The sequence below is a fragment of the Salmo salar genome, chromosome 22 (genome assembly GCF_965601325.2).
Source record: "Salmo salar chromosome 22, fSalSal1, whole genome shotgun sequence".
Taxonomy (NCBI): domain Eukaryota; kingdom Metazoa; phylum Chordata; class Actinopteri; order Salmoniformes; family Salmonidae; genus Salmo; species Salmo salar.
Window position 1 is genome coordinate 2,276,263 of NC_138312.1, and position 17,410 is coordinate 2,293,672.

The 17,410-nt window shown below is 42.8% G+C and overlaps 1 long non-coding RNA gene across 2 annotated transcripts; it reads left to right on the top strand.

The window, feature by feature from the left end:
- Positions 1-8,024: 8,024 nt before the first annotated feature.
- Positions 8,025-14,168, top strand: LOC106582626 (uncharacterized). Of its 2 annotated transcripts, none has more exons than XR_006761337.2 (2): positions 8,025-11,334; positions 11,437-14,168. It is a non-coding gene; the product is annotated as an uncharacterized LOC106582626 (long non-coding RNA). The 2 variants fall into 2 exon arrangements; XR_001323351.2 differs by having other exon boundaries at positions 8,025-9,354.
- Positions 14,169-17,410: the final 3,242 nt, after the last annotated feature.

The window sequence follows — 17,410 nt, forward strand, 5'->3', positions numbered from 1 at the left end:
TTGTGCAAGGGCTATTCTTAGGCCACAGTCATCTGCTGACAAAGTCTGAGATTATGTAGCATGTATAAAAAAATAAATGGAAAAAATGGAAAAGATTTAATACAATTTTTGTTTAGAATGGCATGGAACTACAGTAGTACTGATGTTTTATTACCTTAACCTTATTTTCCCAAAATATAAATAATTAGTTCAGTCTTCCAATGAGCTTGTGCACAGCCCTGTCAATATCTTTGTTTGCATACCACTGTGTTGCTTGTGAAAAAAGCTCTGAGGCGGTGTCAGCTTTATAAGCTCCATTACTGTAATATACCTCAAGGTATCATTTTGGGTAGCACTTCCTTTGAACGTTGCATACATAAAGCAGACATAAACCTCCATGAGTGTCATGTTGTGATAAGTGATATTCATAAGGCCCTTAAATAAAGCATCCATGTCATTAGTTCTGTAGTTGCCATGGTGCACTAGTAGCAGCCTAAGCAGAGCACTCCTGTATATATGTTCATATACAATTATTTTAGATGAAGTTTTTCATCATTTTTTTTAATCAGCTGTTTTGTTTTTGATGACATTAAGTTTTACTGGATATGGACTGGCAGATCAACTATTTTTGGCTTGGCTGGCTAGCTAGCTAGCTAGCTAGCTGGCTAATTGTTTTTGTTTGAATGATGCGTCTGGACACTACCAGCTTTTTTGTTACACCTGGCTGCTGGTTCCTGATCTTTTGAAAACATCAATTGAAGAGTCACCTGAAGCTTGAGAGGAATGGGAGATGCAGTAAAGGAATGCAGTTCTGAGGCAGAATGCCAGCCTGAATTCATGGACTAGACATAACATAGTAAATGTAAATACGGGACCCTCAAATTACTATGATACACTAGATGACCAAAAGCAAGTGGACACTTGCTCGTTAAACATCTAATTCCAAAATCATGGGCATTAATATGGAGTTGATCCCATCTTTACTGCTATAACAGCCCCACTCTTCTGGGAAGGCTTTCTACGAGATGTTGGTACTTTGCTGCGGGGACTTGCTTCCAGTCAGCAACAAGTGCATTAGTGAGGTTGGCCAATTCGGCCTGGTTTGCAGTCGGCGTTCCAATTCATCCCACAGGTGTTCAATGGGGTTGAGGTCAGGGCTCTGTGCAGGCCAGTGAAGTTCTTCCACACCGATCTCGACAAACTTTCTGTTTGGACCTCGCTTTGTGCACAGGGCCATTGTCATGCTGAAACATGAAAGGGCCTTCCCCAAACTCTTGCCACAAAGTTGGAAGCACAGAATCATCTAAAATGTAATTGTACGCTGTAGCGTTAAGATTACCCTTCACTGGAACTAAGGGGCCTAGCCCGAACCATGAAAAACAGCCCCAGACCATTATTCCTCTTCCACCAAACTTTACAGTTGGCACTATGCATTGGGGCAGGTAGCATTCTTCTGGCAACCTCCAAACCAAGATTCGTCCATTGGACTGCCAGATGCATCACTCCAGAGAACGTATTTCCACTGCTCCTGAGTCCAATGGCGGCACGCTTTACACCTCTCCAGCCGACGCTTGGCATTGTGCATGGTGATCTTTAGGTTTGTGTGTGGCTGTTCGGCCATGGAAACCCATTTCATGAAGCTCCCGACGAACAGTTATTGTGCTGCCATTGCTTCCAGAGGCAGTTTGGAACTCGGTACTGAGTGTTGCAACCGAGGACAGACAATTTTTACACACTTCAGCACTCTGCGGTTCCGTTCAGTGAGCTTGTGTGGCCTATCACTTCGCAGCTGAGTGGTATTGCTCCTAGACGTTTCCACTTCACAATAACAGCAGGGCAGAAATATGATGAACTGACTTGTTGGAAAGGTGGCATCCTATGACGGTGCCACGTTGAAAGTCACTGAGCTCTTCAGTATGGGCCATTCTACTGCCAATGTTTGTCTATGAAGTTTGCATGGCTGCTCGATTTTATATACCTGTCAGCAACAGTGTGTGTAAATAGTGTGGTTGAAATAGCCAAATCCACTAATTTGAAGGGGTGTCCTCATACAGTGGATTCGGAAAGTATTCAGACACCGTGACTTTTTCCACATTTTGTTATGTTACAACTTTATTCTAAAATGGATTAAAAAAAAATCTAAATCATCAATCTACCTACACACAATACCCCATAATGACAAAGCAAAAACAATTTTTTATACATTTTTGCAAACTTGTTAAAAATATAAAACTGAAATATCACATTTACAATATTCAGAACATTTACTTAGTACTTTGTTGAAGCACCTTTGGCAGCGACTACAGCCTCCAGTCTTCTTGGGTATGATGCTACAAGCTTGGCACACCTGTATTTGGGGAGTTTCTCCTATTATTCTCTGCAGATCCTATATGACAAAACACACATCATGACAAGAGAGACAACACAACACCAAAGACGACAACATAGCAAAGCAGCAACACATGACAACACAGCATGGTAGCAACACAACATGGTAGCAGAACAAAACATGGTACAAACATTATTGGGCACAGACAACAGCACAAAGGGCAAGAAGTTAGAGACAACAATACATCACGCAAAGCAGCCACAACTGTCAGTAAGAGTGTCCATGATTGAGTCTTTGAATGAAGAGATGGAGATTAAACTGTCCAGTTTGAGTGTTTTTTGCAACCCATTCCAGTCGCTAGCCGAGGATCGACCTGGGATGTGTGTGCTTTGGAGACCTTTAACAGAATGTGACTGGCAGAACGGGTGTTGTATGTGAAAGATGAGAGCTGCAGTAGATATCTCAGATAGGGGGGAGTGAGGCCGAAGATGGTTTTATAAATAAGCATCAACCAGTGGGTCTTGTGACAGGAAGGTGAACCTTTTCCCCAGTCTGAGGTCCTGAGCGCTCTGGAGCAGGTTTTCATCTGGATCTCTCTGTATTTTGCTCCATTCATCTTTCCCTCGATCCTGACTAGTCTCCCATTCCCTGCCACTGAAAAACATCCCCACAACATGATGCTGCCACTAGCAAGCTTCACTGTAGGGATGGTACCAGGTTTCCTCCAGACGTAACGATCGGCATTCAGGCTAAAGAGTTCAATCTCGGTTTCATCAGACCAGAGGACCTTGTTTCTCATGGTGGTCTGAGTCCTTTAGGTGCCTTTTGGCAAACTCCAAGCGGGCTGTCATGTGCCTTTTACTGAGGAGTGGCTTCCATCTGGCAACTCTACCATAAAGGCCTGATTGGTGGAGTGCTGCAGAGATGGTTGTCCTTCTGGAAGGTTCAAGTTGTAGAAACATCTCTAAAAACCTGTTTTTGCTTTGTCATTATTGGGTATTGTGTGTAGATTGATGAGGATCTTTTATTTTTTTAATCCATTTTAGAATAAGGCTGTAACGTAACAAAAGGTGGAAAAAGTCAAGGGGTCTGAATACTTTCCAAATGTACTGTATATAAACCCTGGATTACTGATACTATGTATGTGCCATTGAGAGGCTTTGAAGCCACCGGTCAGACATATTCGCACTCCCAAGTAGGAATTTCAATTAAATGTTGAAAAAAGGACAAAATTACATGTATTGAAGTAAATATATATATTTTTATTTATTTAGGTCACATATAGCCACGTACCGCAACTAGCCATTTAAATGACCATTTATATCAAAAATCTGGACTTTTACTTTTAATGTTACAGATGTTTAACATTAAACGTTTAATATTAATGGTAATTTAAATGGCTAGTTGAGGGACAAAGCTAGATCACATAAAATTATTTAATAGTATGCATAAAGGTGTCTGTTGTTTCAATATGCTTTGTGTAATAGTCATGACAGACAAAGATATATAGTTAAGCAAACTTTACTTGGCATGTTGTCAACCAGCACATTTAGTAACGTAAGTAACAACTGGTTTCCGTTTCCTGTGTAATATCAATATTGCTACATGTTCTCTTTTTATTTTTTTACAACAAAGGCAGACTCCACCTAACTTTGGCTTGTAGTCCACGTCTGCAATAAACTGGAATGTGAACTGAATGCTTGTTTACTGTCTCTGACTGTCCATTAATTATTATTATTTTTACCTTCACACAGTCTTTCAGGTGTATAGGTCTTCAGCTGGCCCAACCAGACCTTGTGTGTGGAGTGTTGATTACATCAGGAGGTGCTTGACATGAGATGTTTGGATCTTCTTGTTGAGGTGCAGCGTTCACTTCTCGGTTGTGTTCAGCACGCTGCTGGGCGTCAGCTGGTGCTCTGTTTACTGGTTCTGTGCCAGGCTCCTCAACAGTGGGGAACTGCCCCTCTATTTCTCTGCTCTTCCTCAGGTGTTGCCTGTTCCTCCTGAAGACTTGTCCCTGTTCTGTCTTCACCTTGTAGGACCTTTGCTCCACAGGTCAGACTACTGTGGCCCTCTGCCACCACTGTTTCTGTCCTGTGAGTGGCTGAACTCTCACCCTGTCATCTCATTGCAGCTCTGTGATCCTTAGCAGAGGTGTCGTAGTACTTTGCCTGTTTCTGTTGTCTTTCTTTGAACTTCTCCAGCTGACAGTTTCCCATCCCCGGTCTCAGAAGATTTTCACTCATTATAAGTAGTCTTTGTACGTCTTCCCATGAGCACCATTGCAGGGCTGCCGTTTTGTGGGTAATGTCCCAAGCCTTACTGAAACTTCAGAACTCATCTGAAGAGTACTGGGGACCATTGTCTGAGTAAAGGATGTCAGGTATCCCATAGCGTGCAAAGTGTGTCTTCAGTTTTCGAATGACCGTTTTCGACTGTGCGTTCTCCAAATGGTCCACTTCCCAGAAGTTGGAGAGATAATCAACTGTGACCATGTGTAGTCTCTGTCGTTGAACTGGAACACGTCGGTCCCTATTTTTCCCCAGGGAAGCTTTGGTGCTTCGTGTGGCCTCAACGTTTCTTTCTGCTGCTTCATACCCCATGCAGTGCAGGTGCTACATTGTGCCATGTATGTTCTCAGCTGTGCATTCATGCCTGGCCAGTAGACACACTCGCAAGCTCTTCTCAGACATCCCTCTGTTCCTATGGCTACTTCCAAGGGTACATGTCCTTTCACTTCAGGCCACCCCTGCAGGATCCCATTTTTCAGTGTCTGGAGCTCCCGGTCCAGCTCTGGATGTGCTTTAGTCTCTCGCTTGACACAGGGAGGTAGTGTATCATATTGATTGATTCCACTTCGACCTCTACAGGGCCTCTGTTTTCTTGTTTTGTGAGATACGCCCTGCTCAGGATGTCGGCCAGCACCGATGCATTTCTAGGAACTCATCGGAGACAGACCTCATAGTTTTGGAGTCTCATGAAAATGCGTTGTAGTCTTTTTGGTGCCCTGAGGAGAGGCTTTTTCATGATGCTCTCTAGAGGCTTGTGATCTGACTGCACTTCCACAGTTCGTCCATGTGTGAATTGGTGGAACCTCTCCATGCCAAACACCACTGCAAGCAGCTCCTTCTCTATCTGTGCATACCCTTTTTCAGTCTCTGTCAGGGCTCTGCTGGCGTATGCTATTGGTTTACATTTACATTTTAGTCATTTAACAGACGCTCTTATCCAGAGCGACTTACAGTAGTAAATACATTTCATAAATTTTTTCCCCCCGTACTGGTCCCCCATGGGAATCGAACCCAAAACCCTGGCGTTGCAAACACCATGCTCTACCAACTGAGCCACACGGGACTGTTGTCCTCCCTGCATCAAGGCTGCTCCTAACCCACTCTCTGAAGCATCACACTGTAGTGCAAGCTGCTCTGTTGGGTTGTAGTATTTCAGCACAGGGGTCTGTGCAATGGTATCCCTGATTTTATTGAAAGCCTGCTCATGTCTCTCTGACCACTCCCACAGTGAGTCCTTGTGTGTTAGCTGTCGCAGTGGCTCTCAGAGCTCCATGGCGTGGCTGCAGAACTTGGCTAGGTAGTTTACTATGCACCCCCTGCACATCTGTAGGCCTAGGCATCTGTTTGATGACTGTCACTTTTCCTGGGTCCACTTTCAACCCCTCTGATGTTAGCAGGTGGCCAATGTAGGGCACTTCCTTCAGCCTGAGCTGCAGCTTCTCCGGATTCAGCTTGATATTGAGCTTCCTGCATCTGTCCAGGAGCATTTTCAGGTTTTTGTCATGGTCCAGAGTCGCCGCTTCATCATTGTCTCCTTCTCCCACAATCAGGATGCCATCTGCAATGATTTGGCCTCCTGGAAGACCTTCCATTGCCTGGTTTAACTTCCTCTGAAAGGTCTCTGGGGCTGGACTGATTCCCATTGGCATGCGCAGCCACCTGTAGCGTCCCATGGGAGTAGAGAACGTGGTGAGATAGCTGGATTCCTCCTCCAGTTCCACATGCCAAAATCCGTTTTTTACATCACAGAGAACACGCGTGCTCTGTTCAGATCTGGCAGCACGTCTTCAATAGTGGGATGTGGGTAATGGCTCCTCTTGAGCACCTTGTTGAGAGGTTTCGGATCAATGCAGACTCTTACTTTTCCAGACGGTTTCTTCACTACGATCAGGCTGCTAATCCAATCTGTGCTTTTTTCAACTGCTTTTATCATCCTTCTTTTCTCTAGACCACCGAGCTCCTCTGAGTGGTTTATGTAGTGCTACTGGCACTCTTCTCTTTGGCAGCTGGACGGCTCCAGTCGCTCATCCACTTCGAGCTTCAGTTTGCTGTGTAAGCATCCATCTCCCTGGAATACATCAGAGTACTCCTGTTTAATTTGCTCTTTAGTCCAGGATCATGTTGTTTTCTCGATGGCCAGGATGTTGTGATGTTACACAGTAATCAACACCATTGTCTGGATAGCTGTGCATCCTAGAATGGACCTGTGGATATTCTTGTGGACTTCGATGAACTCAACTCGGTAGGTTTTCTTATTGCGTGGATTGATCACTTTAAGTGTGCACTTCCCCAGTGGCGTCATAGTACTCTTGTTATACATCACCAATACGTGACTGCAGGGCTCTAGGTGACTGGCTTTTATGAGGTTTGCAGGGATAACATTACAACTAGCACAGCAATCTAGCTGAAATCTGACTGACTTTTTTGCTGATCAGCATGGTTGCAAAGAGAGCTGCATTGGGGTCTGTGGTTTTCTCCTGCACCACGTTGATGCTCTCTGACTTTGGCCCTAGTGTGATGCAGAGAACATCCTCACTGCTCTCTGAGTCAGCTGACACATTTTCCATTGCCAGGACTCTGTTTCTCTTCCTGGTCCCTGCACTTTTGCAAACCGTAGAGAAGTGAATGCTTTTTCCACAGGATTTACATTTTTGTCCATATGCAGGGCATTTTTCATTTTTTTCTCTCATGTGTCCGTCCACAGTATCTGCATTGTATAATGCTCTGTCCCTCAGTAGGGTCTCCTCTCCCTTTTGGTCTCTCTTCCTGTGTTATTGCATGCACTGCTACAGGGCCCTGCACATTTATGACAGTCCTGCAGCTCCTCCAATCTGTATGCATTTCTCTAAACTAAGATCAGTCTCTCTGAGCAAGCGCTCTCTTAGGCCACACACAATCCTGTCCCTGATAAGAGAGTCTGTGATTACTCCAAAGTCGCAGGTGGCCACTAGAGTCCTCACTTCATTGAGATATTTGTCTAAACTCTCATCTTGGCCCTGACTTCGCATTAAAAAATTATCTCTCAATTGTTTCATTTTTCTTGGGATCACAAAATGCATCCAGTGCTGCAATTACTTCTTCAACAAAGAGATTGTCTTTTGTACTGCCCACACATAGGGTCTCACAAATCTCTCTGCCTTTTTCCCCAATGAGATAATAGAGTAGCTTCACTTTGTAGTCATCACGTTTTTCTCTCATTGTAAGAGCCATGTACAAATTCAATTCCTCTTTCCATCTTTTCCAGGTCAGTGCTAAATTACAATCATCAAAGTCTATTTTTCCCGTAGGTTTCAGTGCATTTTCCATGGCGATTTAGTTGTAGAATGGAACGTTAGCTACTCACGAATCTGCTTGTATCCAATAGCCAGCTAGCTTTTAGCACAGAGTCACTCACGATAGCCAGTTAACGTAGACGTTCGGCGCGATGACTAGCCTGTAAACGCGGCACTTTTTCAAACTGTCGCCTGGGATGTATTCTTCATTTACATCGATGAGATACAGGTTCTTTTGAGTACCGCTGCCACCATGTTTCAATATGCTTTGTGTTGTAGTCATGACAGACAAAGATATATAGTTAAGCAAACTTTACTAGGCATGTTGTCGACCAGCACATTAATAAAGTAAGTAACAACCGGTTTCCGTTTCCTGTGTAACATCAATATGAGTAACATCAATATTGCTACATCTGTAATAGAATACAAGTGTTAAAAAAACAAATATAGACATTAATAAATGCATTTCTGTCGCTTCCAAAATATTTTTTACAATGGTGGGTGAGTGCCAAGATGGAGGCACAGTGGCTTCAACACAACAAGCCTATCAGTCCTCTAGTGTATATATAAATCGTTGGGTGAAACATCTGGTTCATTGTTCTATCCGTGTTGTTAATGCACAGATTATCCACTATATAGTCTACCACAGTAAGAGTCATAATAGTCATAATACCCATAAAACCTATCGTTCAAACATGTAAACGGTTTCAATAATTTTTCCACCATTCTTTTTCCCATAGGGGATTTTAGAACCACTTCACATGTATGTCATCTAGGCTTACCCTGGCGTGATGTTTTGCTAATCGTGTAAATCTCTCTCGGACAAGGTCACTTATCAATATCATACAGAACTACACATCCTGTCGCAAGCTTTGGCATCATCACTCAAGCCAGCGTTTCAGAGTAGGAAAAACATCCACATTTCTCCATGTAAATTCATATCGACAAGTAGCAAGTAACCTAGCAAGTAAAGTAAAATAGAATAAGTAGTAGATATTAAAGCTTTTTTGTAGTTTCTCAATTATATAATTGACATTGTGTATTTATCGTGTGTATTGTTGTTCAGCATTTTTCAAATTACCTACCTTAGCATTTTTTTATTACTAGTGTAACAGTGTAGGTTCCGTCCCTCTCTTCGCCCCAACCCGGGCTCGAACCAGGGACCCTTGCACACATCAACAACTGACACCCCACGAAGCATCGTTACTCATCGCGCCACAAAAGCTGCGGCCCCCTGATTGAAACGCTATTAGCGCGCACCACCGCTAACTAACTAGCCATTTCACATCGGTTACACTAGGATTTGTTTAATTACCCTGGCCTATAAAGCTAGCTAGCTAACCTTAGGTATCTCTGTCGATCAGAAGCAAGGATGATTCTGTGCTATGTACCGGATTTTATCCACTACTCTGATAAGCACACATGCATTTTATCGTTTTCCAACCTCTGTAAGCGAGAAGCGTCGCTGGAGCCGTGTGATATGGTAAGCCCTGTTTTTTAGCTTATAACAAACTATTTTGGGTAATAAGACAAAGATCTGTGGTTAGCTAGGTGCTAATGAAAATTAGCTAAGTTAGATAACCACCGACTGTAAAGTGTATAAGGCATTTTACCTTCCTTACAAGTGTAACAGTTTAGCTTCCGTCCCTCTCCTCGCCCCTACCTGGGTTCTAACCAGGGACCCTCTGCACACATCAACAACAGCCACCCTCGAAGCATCATTACCCATTGCTCCACAAAAGCCGCGGCTCTTGCAGAGCAAGGGGAACAACTACTTCAAGGTCTCAGAGCGAGTGACGTCACCGATTGAAACGCTATTAGCGCGCACCCCGCTATCTAGCTAGCCATTTCACATCAGTTACACAAGTAAAAAGAAAACAAGCATAAGCTAGCATAATGACTGTTGTGACCTTTTATTATTGTCCTTTGTGAGCTAGCCAGCTAGTTAACCTTAGCTCATAATTCGTGTAGTCATACTTTTCAACGTGGTGACATGCAAGCTAACGTTAGCCCACCAGGGCAGGGATATTTGGCTATCTAGCTAGTTAACGTTAACTCACCGTTCATGTAGTCAAGACTTTTCCAAGTGGTGACATGCTAGTTAACGTTAGCACGGACCAGGGCAAGGATAGTTAACTAGCCTGTCACCACATAGTAATGTCTGACTACATGAACGGTGAGCTAATGTTAACTAGCTAGCTAGCTAAATATCACCTGGTGGGTTAACGTAAACTCACTCACTTTTGTACACCGCCTTGGTCCGTACAATTGACCTTATTTTATCGCCCCAAAAACGTAATACTTCCAGATCAACTGTAATATCAATACCATTGTAAAGTACAATTTCTCCCCTTTCCAACAAAATTAATGACATGAGATCCACGCTGCCCGTTTCTGCATAATTCAAGAAGGCAATGAACTCCTTCGGGTCTTTTTAAAAATGGCGGGTGGGGAAGCGAAACTAATGCGTGATAGCGAGAAGGCGAGATGTATGGGAAACCTGCTTTTTTTCACTCGATCTTATCACCTTATCGCCTCTAAAATGTAAATAAAAAACTATTAAGAGTTTATATAATGTGTCATTACATACCTATTTGAAGGTTTGTGTCGAATTTGAATCGGGTTTTTAGGGCGGTGCTAAAGTGATCTTCAGAAGTAAACAGCGGCTTTGAGAGTCATGATCGCTTACAGTGATGACGCAAAAAATGACTAGGTATCCCCCTTACCCCCGTCACTGTCCATTTCTTGTTTTTAAACGATGAGAGAAGTGCTACACCTGGTGGAGAGAGATTGTAAGACAGAAATAGTTGCTTTATGCGTGCTGTACGTTACGATGTAATGGAGGGTCAGATTTTTCTACTTTTCTCCAATACTATAGAGCAATTACCATGTCGATCAACGCTTGAATAGAAACGTAGTTCACACCCCAGATGTTGAAGTCAACACAGTCGCTACAGTCCCAGTAGCCTCATTTGAATGTCGCGGTTGCGCACATTTGTACGGAATGGGGTGAGTTTACGTTAGTTAGTTAGGCACATTGGTTGGCTACCTAGCTACATTATCTAACGTTACACCGTATCTCACCGTCGTGTAGTCAGACTTTCCTGACAGGCGGTGACATGCTAGCAGGTGTGCCAAACTTGAGCAATTAGCGCTAGCTAACATTAAATATCCCTGCCCTGGTGGACTAGCTAGCATGTTAAAACAAAACTTAGGGTCTGGGGAAAAGTCTGACTACATGAACGATGTGCTAACGTAGCTAGCTAGCTAATGTTAAATATCCATGCTCTGGTGGGCTAACTACATGTCACCATGTGGAAAACAATACAAATTGTGAGCTAACGTTAACTAGTTAGCTAATTAAATATTTATGAATTTGTGGATATAGCTGTTCAGTATGTTTGTGTATGGTTCTCATGATTTAGGGTCGGGTGTTGAGGGACCACTTGTCACGTTGTCCAAGGTGTGTTTGTGTTATGATAAACAATGCATTTTCTGTAAAAATAAAGATGGTGAAAAAGCATTAAAAAAGACCGACCACTGACCAAATGTCTTTGTTTTCCAGCCCAACAGGAGAGCATCCCTCAAGCCATCTGGTACATGGACATTGTGTGCCAGTATGATCCGAGCGCAAGAGTCCAGTTGTAGTCTACAGCAGATTGAGCATGTGGAAGGACAGATCAGTAACTCATCAAATGAGAAACATTATTGTGTAAAACATTGAATTTGTAGATTTTGAGATTTGTCTCCCTTTTTTCCCGTTTTAGACATTTGATTTTTGTATTTTTTTTCCCCCTTATTTTACCAGGTAAGTTGACTGAGAACACATGAGGCGTGACACACGGAACATCTTCAGGCTCCCTCCATGAGAAGCATTGCATGATGTTCAAAGCCACCCCCGGCAAGGATATCTGTTGGAAATGATGGCTCTCCCATCTTTAGATGTACTCTATACAACTCTGTGTCCTATCCATCCAGCTCTACTTACTTCTTATTAGGAGTTCAATGAAAACATTGAACTTCCAGGTGTAGCATGGTTCATTCTGAGTTGTGTACTTTTAATGAGGACACTGCCACAACTGGAAGTCTGCTGGTTGGATTATTTTAATGAGGACACTGCCACAACTGGAGGTCTGCTGGTTGGATTATTTTAATGAGGACACTGCCACAACTGGAGGTCTGCTGGTTGGATTCTTTTAATTAGGACACTGCCACACCTGGAGGTCTGCTGGTTGGATTCTTTTAATTAGGACACTGCCACAACTGGAGGTCTGCTGGTTGGATTATTTTAATGAGGACACTGCCACAACTGGAGGTCTGCTGGTTGGATTATTTTAATGAGGACACTGCCACAACTGGAGGTCTGCTGGTTGGATTCTTTTAATTAGGACACTGCCACACCTGGAGGTCTGCTGGTTGGATTCTTTTAATTAGGACACTGCCACAACTGGAGGTCTGCTGGTTGGATTATTTTAATGAGGACACTGCCACAACTGGAGGTCTGCTGGTTGGATTCTTTTAATGAGGACACTGCCACAACTGGAGGTCTGTTGGTTGGATTCTTTTAATGAGGACACTGCCACAACTGGAGGTCTGCTGGTTGGATTCTTTTAATGAGGACACTGCCACAACTGGAGGTCTGTTGGTTGGATTCTTTTAATGAGGACACTGCCACAACTGGAGGTCTGTTGGTTGGATTATTTTTATTTGCCCTGCACACGAAGAAACAACACACAATATTTTAGCCCTTGGCGCAGTCACAGCTCTCAGGCACCTGCGCAAGCACATGGACACTCACTCAAACACTGTCCCAAGTACTCACAAGTTACAATAGGTACCCTAGTTAGCGAGCTCGGTGAAACTTGTTACCATAAATCTTTATATTTTCCACATTGTAACAAACGTATGGTAGCGTAACAGCACATTGTGTAACATTACCACGGTTTTATATTGAACAATAGCGGAGCCAAGGACAACATACCTCGCTAAGCCGAAGGTCAGGCAAAAGAGAACAATAAGGAGGTACGGAAATACAGATAACCCTCGATGGGCCAAACCAAAATATACAAAACTTTTACAATCACTTGTATGTACAATATTGATATGAAAAACTGTTTGTACACCAAAAAATAACATTAGCTATGCAGCTGTAATTAAATATAAAAAAACACACAGAATTATTTTTATTATTATCAAATGATTAACATCCCCTCTTGACCTGGCCTATTTGAATTGGTCCTTGTGTGCAACTTGGTGCATAATCTAGGGGAACAACATCACACTGCTACACAGGCACCTCCACCATGGCACAGTTCCAGAATGTTCTCACTGAGGTGCATCTTGTGGGCTCAATGTTTTTCCCATACAAACCACAGAAACGGTTTTGTTCCACGAATGCATCTGTTGTACATGACTAATCAAATTACCTGTGACGTCAGTTAGACACGTCAGTCCCTTTCAGATGATTCCTCAACCACTGTTGCTCCTCCTTGGTGATTTTACGGCTCAGAGTGTTTTAACTTTGCTCTTGAGAATTTTTATCATAAGTACAGTCGTATAGCTCATTGCAAGACTTCACCTCTTTTGGACAAATAGTACCCTTGACTGTCCTGATCATCTAGTTAAGCATTCCAGATAAATCCTCCATCCCAGCAGGAATGTCCCATCCACATAATGATATATGATTTTCCAGCTCAGCATTCTTAGGTGTTATTCTGTGTTCTATGAAAATGGAGTGAGTCAACTCATTGTCCAGTGAGTGAGGCTTGCCTACATAGTGCTTAGTTAGTAGCCTAGTTGTGGTTCACTTCCACTAGAAGGTCCTTGTTATTCCCACCAGGTGTTTCTTCAGGCTGTTGGGGATTGCCTCAACATTTTTCCCACACAAACCACAAAAACAGTTTTGCTCCACTGAGTGCATCTGTTGAACAGGATTTTTTCACCTGACTTTGAAAATACAAATGGGAAGGATCATACAAATCAAGACTATGAATGCATTTAGCTCTATGACAGTGGTTCCCAACCAGAGGTACTAGGATCCCTGAAGGTACTTGGCCTATCCACAGGGGGTACTTAAGAAGACTCATGAGGCCATAGCCCTACTGGTAAAATGCATATGAGGGGGTACCCTGGGCAGAGCAGAATTCAGTTGGTCGTACAGTACAGTAACCGAAAAAGGTTGGGAACTACTGCTCTATGACAGAGCACTCCTAAAAAGTAAATACTGTGTATTGGTAGATTTGTCTCTGGATGTCTAAATAATAAATTCAAACATTTCTGAATGTGAATATATGTCAATAGATGTTTTGATTCATTCTCATCAATGACAACATTCTAGAAATGAGTTATCACTCATCTAAGTCTGGTATCCGGGGTAACCTGGTTAATGATTATGTAAATCTTTCCTTGTAGAATGTTGACAGCTGTATAGAACACATTGTATTGCTAAGACGCTCAAACTTCAGTTAATAGCTACACTGACCGACACAGGATAAACTTTATCCTTCACGCTGGCCCTGACCAAACCAGTAAGTTGCCCCTCATTATGTTGAAATGTTTGCTGTTACTTTCACAAATTTAAATGCATATGCCCTATGTGGTAAATCTATATTCTATCTAATACTACAATTATTGCTAGCATTTCATCATTCCATCCCCTTACTGTTTATTGCAACACGTAGACATTTCTGTTTCATGTTTAATAGGCCTATGATACATTTTCATTTAGCCAACCATTTCTTACCCTGCTCTGAGTGGGCATGGTGTTTATAGTGCACATGAACATATGCAAGATTCAGGTAGAAGTTCTGTTTATTCAATTCAATGTATGGTTTCCTATGTTCATATTTCCCGGATTATTTCCGTGTATCGGTGTCCCATTTCTCTGTCATTTTTGTTGTGCTCAGTGTTGTCAGGTCAAGCTAAAATTTCTAGCCCATGACTGCTCAGAACCCACCCACAAGCCCTGAAAACTAGGCACATTTTTCAGCAGCAAGAGAGGAGTTTACACATTTATCCAATAGGTGTATCCATAATAACAATCTAAATACTTTCTTGTGAAATGGTGTTAGTAAATGGTTAAGAGGTATGTTCAGAAAACATTTTTGTGAAATGGTGTTAGTAAATGGTTAAGAGGTATCTTCAGAAAACATTCTTGTGAAATGGTGTTAGTAAATGGTTAAGAGGTATCTTCAGAAAACATTCTTGTGAAATGGTGTTAGTAAATGGTTAAGAGGTATCTTCAGAAAACATTCTTGTGAAATGGTGTTAACTTAATGTTAATCATTGTGAAATAGTGTTAATACAAGTCACATTGCTCTTAAATAATCGTATTCCTTTATACTGGAGTATAGACATTTTAAATTCCCAAAAGTTTGCTTTTTGGCTTTTTTTATTTCATAATAAATGTAAATGAATGAGTTGAGATAGAGAGTAGAGGAACAGACAGTGATATAATGAGGGATGAATTAAATTAACAGGGGATTGAGACTACAGACAGGTCACTGAGGAAAGTGTGTGTGTGTGTGTGTGTGTGTGTGTGTGTGTGTGTGTGTGTGTGTGTGTGTGTGTGTGTGTGTGTGTGTGTGTGTGTGTGTGTGTGTGTGTGTGTGTGTGTGTGTGTTCTGCACACCCCCAAAGTGCTGGGTTAGACCAACCAGGAGCCCCACTACCAGGTTGAAGCAATTTCTTGGACTTTATGGTACACTGAGCAACAAGGTTCCAGCCATTGAGGGGCAAAAGGAGGTACATTCTGGTGATCCCCATACAAGTTGGTGTGATTAGAGAGTTCCTTGCTGTGGTATCTTATCACCACACAGTTGCTTCTTGGTTGCGACATCAATACTTTCATCAATAATCAATGAGTAAGACTCATTCCCAATGTCCTTTATTCGTTCAGGCTCTATAACTGCATTTACGAGCACTGTGCATTTTGTTCTGTTGATATTGATTCCTTTCTTTGCAGTATCTTCAACAACACATCACAGGTGATCTACAGTTGCAATGCTGGAGTGGCATGCAATATGTGCAGCCATCTGTAACTCTGATCATTTAACCACAGATAGAACAATGGATGTATAAATGTGAAGCAAATATGGTAGTGAGAGGAAGCCGGTGGGCAGTGGGTGAAGATGGAATGAGATTTTGGCTGACATTCGTCACATTTTCTCATCGATGAAACATTTGATCTCAATATAGTTTTCTGTTCCCAAAACTGGAATATGTTATGAACAGAGTGGACTAAGTTTTGTAGACTTTACCCTTTGCAAAAGTTTTAAAAAACGGAGTTGTTTAGAAGGTGCACCATGGCGAATTTAGTTATTGCACACGCGCACTTCAAAAAGTAGACATCCATAACGGAAATATGCAGATGCATACCTAGAACACGCCAATAGTATCTCACAAGCTCGAGCTTGGCTCTGCCCACGTCCTTGCTTGTTCTTTCCACTATGACTAATTTGTTCCCATTGGAAACGACAGGTTGTGGTCTATCTTGGTTTAGTTTAAAAAAATATTTGGTTTATTCTCTCTTGCAAATGTAAACTCAGCAAAACAAGAAACTGTCAACTGTGTTTATTTTCAGCAAACTTAACATGTGTAAATATTCATATGAACATAACAAGATTCAACAACTGAGACATAAACTGAACAAGTTCCACAGACATGTGACTAACAGAAATGGAATAATGTGTCCCTGAACAAAGGGGGGAGTCAAAATCAAAAGTAACAGTCAGTATCTGGTGTGGTCACCAGTTGCATTAAGTACTGCAGTGCATCTCCTCCTCATTGACTGCACCAGATTTGCCAGTTCTTGCTGTGAGATGTTACCCCACTCTTCCACCAAGGCACCTGCAAGTTCCCGGACATTTCTGGTGGGAATGGCCCTAACCTCACCCTCCGATCCAACAGGTCCCAGACGTGCTCAATGGGATTGAGATCCGGGCTCTTCGCTGGTCATGGCAGAACACTGACATTCCTGTCTTGCAGGAAATCACGCACAGAACGAGCAGTATGGCTGGTGGCATTGTCATGCTGGAGGGTCATGTCAGGATGAGCCTGCAGGAAGGGTACCACATGAGGGAGGAGGATGTCTTTTCCCTGTAACGCACAGTGTTGAGATTGCCTGCAATGACAACAAGCTCAGTCCGATGATGCTGTGACACACCGCCCCAGACCATGATGGACCCTCCACCTCCAAATCGATCCCGCTCCAGAGTACAGGCCTCGGTGTACCGCTCATTCCTTCGACGATAAACGCGAACCCGATCATCACCCCTGTTGAGACAAAACCACGACTCGTCAGTGAAGAGCACTTTTTGCCAGTCCTGTCTGGTCCAGCAACGGTGGGTTTGTGCCCATAGGCGATGTTGTTGCCTGGTCTGGTGCGGACCTGCCTTACAACAGGCCTACAAGCCCTCAGTCCAGCCTCTCTCAGCCTATTGCGGACAGTCTGAGCACTGATAGAGGGATTGTGCGTTCCTGGTGTAACTCGGGGCAGTTGTTGTTTCCATCCTGTACCTGTCCCGCAGGTGTGATGTTCG